The sequence below is a fragment of the Electrophorus electricus genome, chromosome 11, assembly GCF_041902795.1.
Source record: "Electrophorus electricus isolate QZ-2024a chromosome 11, ASM4190279v1, whole genome shotgun sequence".
NCBI classification, from domain to species: Eukaryota; Metazoa; Chordata; class Actinopteri; order Gymnotiformes; family Gymnotidae; genus Electrophorus; species Electrophorus electricus.
In genome coordinates, this window is record NC_137507.1 from 2340001 (window position 1) to 2347500 (window position 7500).

The 7500-nt window shown below is 46.5% G+C and overlaps 1 protein-coding gene across 2 annotated transcripts in view; it reads left to right on the forward strand.

Moving 5' to 3' along the window:
* The first annotated feature begins 337 nt into the window (after nucleotides 1-337).
* The window catches only part of LOC113583019 (muscleblind-like protein 1), a 76448-nt gene continuing 69285 nt past the window's right edge, over nucleotides 338-7500 (forward strand). The window contains exon 1 of one of the 2 annotated variants that reach the window (XM_081723576.1): nucleotides 338-488. The gene's annotated coding sequence lies outside the window, so the exon portion shown is untranslated. The remainder of the gene's footprint in view (nucleotides 489-7500) is intronic. The other variant, XM_081723589.1, reaches the window with a different exon arrangement.

The window sequence follows — 7500 nt, forward strand, 5'->3', positions numbered from 1 at the left end:
ACCTGCCCACGGTTCCTCTAACCCTGGGAAGGAGCAGGGGGGTTGCGGCAACAGGTGCGGACTTGTTTCCTTTGGAAAGACCACAAGCACACATGCAAGCAAAAGATGAACGGTAGAGCGGGAGAGAGAAACAGAGAAAGAGAGCCTGTTGCTATAGTAACCTGAGCAGCATTGGTGGCAGTGGTGTAGAGGCTAATTCTGGGCTGGGCTAAACCTGCAGAGAGTGCACGAAGGAGGGAGAGAGACAGAGAGAGAGAGAGAGAGAGAGAGAGAGAGAGAGAGAGAGAGAGAGAGAGAGGGAGGAGGAGAAACTGACCCCAGCCATCCCACAATGCACTGCGTGACACGCTACTTACTCGCACTGAGTCGATTTCTCCGTCCCCTAGGCTGTTCGGAGCTCCGTTAACGTCTGAGGGAAAAACACAGAGAGAGAAAGAGAGACACAGTGAGTCAGTGGGACGCAGTGACTGAGACTCAGAGACGAGCAGGTGAGAGACCCCGCGTTTGACTGGAGTCCTGCGCTAGTGCGTTTGCCTTCAAACACGCCTTTCCTCTGCTCAGAAAGAACTTCCGATCGATATGCGCTTTTTGCTTCATTTTCTTGATGTCCTTTAACTTTGCTCACTTAGACAGTAGATTCCTAACTGTGTGGCTGCAGGCTGCTGTGGGTTTTGGCGTCTTTTGTGAGGTTGTGCCGAGAACTGAAAGTTTGGGCCAGATATATGACTCATGCGCGTCTCGTGGTTATTGGACATGTCTCGCCACGTGTTTTATTGCTCAGCATCTTCTCATGTTTCCCTCCCTGCACGGGTTTTATTCTGAAACGTTTGCTTGCACCGCCGACCGCCCTGTAAAGCAATTTGGCTGTATCTGGCATGCTCTGTCATCCTGGGGGAACGCGTTCAAATCATCAAATCCCGACGCTCCCGATGGAACCCCTGTTCCTTTCCCACCTCTCCCCTCACTACCCGCCGCGTGCCCCAAAGAGTTTGCTCGTGGCTGAGAGGGGGCTCAGTTAACAGCGCGCAGTCTGCTGAACTGGGTCGAGAGTCGAATCACGGGAGCAGGGGGGCAGCTGGGAATTGTGGGGGATCGGAAGCAGGGTCTCACCCGGCTGGGGGACGGCCTCCGTGCCGCTTTGCGTCTTGTGGTTGCAGCATGAAGTAGGTAGCCTTGTGCCAGTTGTGAATGTAAGAAGGAACGATTTCTATCGGGCTGTCAGAACAGGGGGATTGCGCCGCCATGAGGTTGCCAGGGCAGGTTTGGACTGCTCTGCCGTCTCCATGGGGTGACTGCGTGCAGTGTCGTGTTTGGCCCATGTATGTGCGAGAAGTGTGCACACGAAGTGGAAGGAGGTTATATCGTCATCTATCGTCTGCCGACTGAGTCAGCAGGAGACGTTTGAACCCCCCAGTTTGTAATCTGGCTGCTCGGTACGTGCTAATCATGGCAGACAGCGACCTGCGATCTAGACCCACCCCCCCTCGGTGGCTACGCCAGCAGCCAGCATGGTGGTGAAGGGCAGGTGCGTCAGTCTGAGCTGAGGGGCAGAACCTGGGCGAGGGGGCGGCATCGCCGGCGGCAGTAAATCCTCCAGAAGGGACCGCTTCCTCCACCAACCGCCGTGTCTGAGGTGACCGGGTACTAGTCAGCGCAACAGAGAGAGACAGAGAGAGAGAGGCAGGGTCAAGGACCACATTCTAAAAGTGCTGGGGGGCTGAAGGCAGATCGGAGATCTGTGGTCCCCGGAGGTCTGAGCTCTGCCCCACCGCTCCACACCCGCACGCAGCCCCCTGCAGACGAGGGGGAGCTCACGGCTGTGGGGCTTCAGTTTCATTACCACAAACCCCCCTTTATATAAGCAGAACTTCATGTTGTGTCTTCTTGCATGTGTATATAAGCAGAACAGGGGTTGGAGCTTCATTGTGATGCAAGATCAGGTTTATAAGGCAAAGTAATCAGTAGCTTTTTACACTCCTTTTCAGTGTAATGATGAAAATGTGGGAATGTGCAAATCTGAATCTAATTTTTTTAAGTTAATTAATTAATACATTTTTAATGAAAAAAAACCCTATTTTTGGTACTGAATGAACATAACGGTGCATGTGAGTGATTTATGTTATTATGCAGTGATAATGGCCTCTTGGGGGACTGCCCTTTGTGTGGCTGGCGTCTCAGACGGCGCGAGAGGCAAGTGAAGCTCTGGAGCGTCTGTACTCTCCGTTACACGCTCGCGCTCGAGTGATCAAACAAACGATGAATAAACAGCAGCAGGAACTCAGAGGTCATCTAGTGACGGAGGCCGGGGTGGGTGGGGTTGGGGGTGGGATTGTGGGGGTTGCTGAAGCAGCAGTATGCCTCAATGTGCTGTATTCTGGCGCCAGGTACCTGTGGGCTTACACAGCAAGGAGCCCAAACAGGGCAGCAATGGAAGACAAGTGAGGGCAATCTTCAATAAGCGGGTGATCGGGACTGTGGCAGGTGTGTGTGTGTGTGGGGGGGGGGGGGGGGTTTGGGTGTGTCTCTCGTACCGTAACACCTTTCATTAGCACCGAAAGCTTGGAGAGACACTGAAAGATTGTTACATGCCGTACACTGTAGTCGTCCAATCACAGCTCACTGAGTAGAGAACAGACTGGCTTCTGCGCGGTGGTGGACGCAGGTGTGAGGACGCGTCTTCCTGGAAACACAAAGAAATATAAATTAAGCAAAAACAAAAGGAAAAATTGGGAAGTTTTCCCGCAAACGTTCACGTTCCCTGCAGTCCAGTCACGGCGAACGGAAGCATGGAGACTGTCGGACACGTGCCTGGTTCTCTGAACAGTCCCGCAGAGACCAGTAGAGACCAGTAGAGTAAAGACCAGTAGGGTCGAGTGCACACAGGAACATTGATGCAGCTTGCTAGAGGCCTTGGACACTTTTAGATTTGCCTGCGATTGTCTGACTAAGATGATAAACAGGGTTTGGGTTTTTTGGGAAATTATGAAGCAAAGTTAGCAGTGACTGAGAAAACCCAACGCACTACAAACGTAAAGTGCTCTGTAAAATGCATCTGTCAACATGACAGCAGATGCTCTACGTTTCACAAACTCACAATAAATTTGTAGATGCCATACAAATTCAGAAAATGCACGTGACTTTAAAGCTATAACCATAACGCAAATAAAGTGTCTCGCCAAACCATATGAGAACAAACCATATGCCATATGTACACCGTTACTGTTGCTATGCTGGACAAACTTTTCAGAATTCTGGTGAAAATTCAACCAAACGGGCCATTATAGCATCTTATGTCAAAATCCATTTTATTTTGAGTATGTTCAGAAGCTGTTTTTGCATGCTTTTTTGTCGCGTGATCGTGTTTTAGGGATAAACTCCTGACTGGCACGCTAAGCAGGAGTCCACCTGTTTCAGCTCTTTGAACGCAGCAGGCGTGCTGAGATAACATCGTAACCTCCACCAGTCTTCAGTACTGTAGTCAATCGCTGTTACCAGCAATTTGTTTTGTCCTAGCAACAGTAACCATGAAGCAAAGTGTTTATAGTGCGTTCAATGCATCCAGTGTGATAAACCATAACTCTAACTCCCATTGCGTGGATGCAGTTCTATCCATATGTCATGGGTTCTCGTGCAGTTGCAACCCTTTTTAGTGTCCTCTGGAAACACTGCTGTTGTGTTGTTGCTGGAGTTGTTTTCAGAATTTGTGGTGTGTTTGTAAAATGTCATGTATGTGCTGCATGTTGCATGTTGGTGGGTTTGTTTTTTTTTGGTTTTGCAGTGTGTGGGTTGATTTTTTATTTATTAAATTTTTTTTTGCATTTGTGTTTTTCTTGGACACCGTAAAGTGAAGTATTTCACTTTGACAAATAATTATTTGGTTTCATTTTTATTTGGAACACGGTCTTAAATGTTTTTTTTGAAGGCTGATTCTTTTCGGAAAGACATCTTTCTAACCCAGATATTGACACCATCATACGTCCACAGTGTCTGTCAGATGTGCTGAGTCACTGCAGACATGGCAGTCGGTACTACCCAGTAATCCTCCAATCCTGCAGTGTTTGATGTGTTTACCTGAAGCTCATAGTTTGTTACGTTTATCTGAATGCCATCTCCTGATATAGCTGCCCTAACATTGTTTATATAAACTGAAGTGACGATGTCAATGTCATAACCACAAGGCTGTAGCTAAGCTGTACTTCATGTCCCAGTGTGTCTGAACGACATTCCATATTGATTGATACTGATCACTGATAAACAATTTTTCCCGTGTTTTCAGTTTTACAGAAGCAGACAGGCTCAACGGCAGGTTAGCAACTGTCATTAGTCTGCCATAGACATGACAGTGTGAGTCAAAACAGTGACGACTCCATGCTGGTCTAGGAACTAAAGGGGGTTGTTCTGTCTCGGGCTGGTATTTGTCCATATTTGCTCTGCGTGAATGTGTGAGTGAGTGTGCTTATACACACATGTTTGAAAGGTACTGAAGTATGAGTCACTATAAATCACTATAAATCACTCTCTCGGAGACTGTATCACTCTCTCTGAGTCTTTATCACTCTCTCTGAGGCTGTCATTCTCTCTGAGGCTGTATCACTTTCTCTGAGGCTGTATCACTCTCTCTGAGGCTGTCATTCTCTCTGAGGCTGTATCACTTTCTCTGAGGCTGTATCACTCTCTCTGAGCCTTTATCCCTCTCTCTGAAGATGTATCACTCTCTCTGAGGCTGTATCACCAGGCACTCAGGCTGTATCACTCTCTCTGAGGCTGTGTCACTCTCTCAGGGCCTGTATCTCTCTCAGGGCCTGTATCACTCTCTCTGAGGCTGTATCACCAGCTCAGGCTGTATCACTCTCTCTGAAGCTGATTACGAACATAAAAACATGTGTTACTTTACTCAGTATGTGTACCTAGTCACATTGCTCAGCTTTTCGGGATCTCCTAGACCTGATGTCTAACCTCTAAAATAAAGCACTTTGCCAAGCGCGTTAAGATTTTCCACTGGGAAAGACATACAAATGTTGGATATTCCTTTACTACCTGTCCAGCTTCAGCTCGGCCTCTTATGGGCTTTGGTATCTATAGCCAGAATTTAGACTTTCATCTGCTGCCCTGTGCGTGTGTGTGTGTGTGTGTGTGTGTGTGTGTGTGTGTGTGTGTGTGTGTGTGTGTGTGTGCGCGTGTGTGCACGTGTGTGTGTGTGTGCGTGTGTGTGTGTGTGCGTGTGTGTGTGTGTGTGTGTACGTGTGTGTGTGCGTGTGTGTGCGTGTGTGCGCGTGTGCATGTGTGTGTGTGTGTGTGTGTGTGTGTGTGTACGTGTGTGTGTGTGTGTGTGTGTGAACTCTAAAACACATGTGCTTAAAGCTCTGTGGGCTTTTTCTCAGATCAGCAGGGCATGCAGTCAGTCAGTCATGGCGAGCTTTTACTTGTTCTGTTTCCTTGCCATCCTTCGCTCAACCTATGTGAAGGGGAGGTCACATGGTGGGGAGGTCACAGAGAAGTGCGTCAGTGTTCTCGGCGTCTGTGGTCCCGCCATGCTCTGCTTCCCCACAGCAGCTGGGGACGCGAGGCGCTTTTCTTTTAAAGCACGACATCAGGACTGCCCTGTCGTTATGTAATTCTGATTGGTGAACTACAAACTGACTCATACTTATGCAATGCACATTTAAGTTGCCTACAGTGTCGATCATAATGACAGCACCAAAGAAAGAGTATACCATCGAACAAGATTGAACGCAGGCATGTGAGAGGGGGAGGCCGGGGTTCATGGGTCGTTTCCACGGCACCCGCATCAGGTCCAGGGCATGGGTCCCATTTAGAGTCACGGTGTTTTAGTAATTACTTATGTTGTGCAATCTTTTTTTTTTCTTAAATAATTAATGTGTCTTTAAATTCCATCTGCAGGCAATAGCTTGTGCTTGTTAAGCAAGATGGTCCTGCCCTTTCTAAACACACACACACACACACACATGCTCACACATGCACACACACACCTTACACCCTGACTCCTCTACGGATCCTTTTTTGGTCATAGGGTAGTGTTGTGGCAGACCTGAACACCAAACACCCAAACGCTTCATACCATATGGCCATGAACACGGCCTGTAAATATTTACGAACTCGGAAGCTAAACATTCACTCTCATCCTGACAGAGAGGTTTATCGTGGAAACTGTCACAATGCTCTCTCTCTCTCTCTCTCTCTCTCTCTCTATCACTTCTTCTCTTGCCCTCTCTCTATTTCTCTTTTTCTTTGTCATCATGAACCCAGATTTAAAAAAACAAATCAATACTTGAAGACTCTCTGAGTGTATTTTTGTATATTTTTAAAGATCGCCTCGAGAGTGAGCCAATGTGAGTAATTAGCCAGGAATGAAAATTATACTCTATAAATTATTTAAAAAATATTTAAAAATTAAAATGATTTATTTATTTAAACAGAGCGAGTCCTATTTAATGAGATAAAAGACCAACAATATGTTAGCTTTGATTCTTCTGGCTATATAGGCTACCCAACACATTTCCTAAACTTTTCAGCCATGATCAGCCAGGATACTGCTGCCTGGGCTGTTCCACTTATGGAGAAACAGGGGGGTGTTCCCTAATAACACGGATTTTACCATTTCAGCATGCACGAGCATAACAACATACTAAATCTATGGTGGAGGTGAGTGAGTGATTTCCAATGGCACCACTGTGATATGGACTAAATACAATTGTAATAAATGTGTTGTTAATGAAACAAATAGTCATTCATGTTTATTTCAAGTTGAGATAATTAGTCAGTAACCATTTGTTTTCAGCACCATCAGCCTAATCAGTATATATACTTTTATATATATAATATTTATTTGAAATGTAAAAAGCCAAACGATGACATTATAATTACTGGAAGTAGAATTATTGAGAGATTAGTATCTCATGTGTAACAGTGAGGGCAGAGAGACAATGTAACTATAACTGACTTTCATTTTACATTATCATAAAGTTCCTGGTGATGTCATATAAACACGGATTACCCCAGCGTTCCCATCCACAAACGGCAACAATTCCAACCTGGAACATTACAGCATTACTTATCACCCCTTCCACAGTAAGGGTCTTTCATTTACTGTAAGGCCGTAGTTGGGCCGTCCGTGAATAAAAGCTTGTTAGAGGTGAATCTGTTATATCACGGGATTCGTCGTTTTGTAATTCATTGTTGAGCGTTTCCCACGTCTGCATAAACTTTAAATCCACAGCTGTGAATGGGATCAACACATGTCTCTGCACTCATAAACTCTGGGTGTTGTTTCCTTCATATCAACACTTCAGTGTTTCCATATTCCACTATCCACCTCTCCCTGCCTCGCTTCCTCTCTCTCTCTCTCTCTCTGATTATTTCTCTTTCTCTCTCTCTTTTTCTCAGTCTTTCTCTCTCCCTCCCTCCTTCTCACTCTTCCTGGTAGGGTGGTTTAGGGGCGGGGCTCTGGCCGTGACTGGCGGGAGGGACTCAGACACAGAG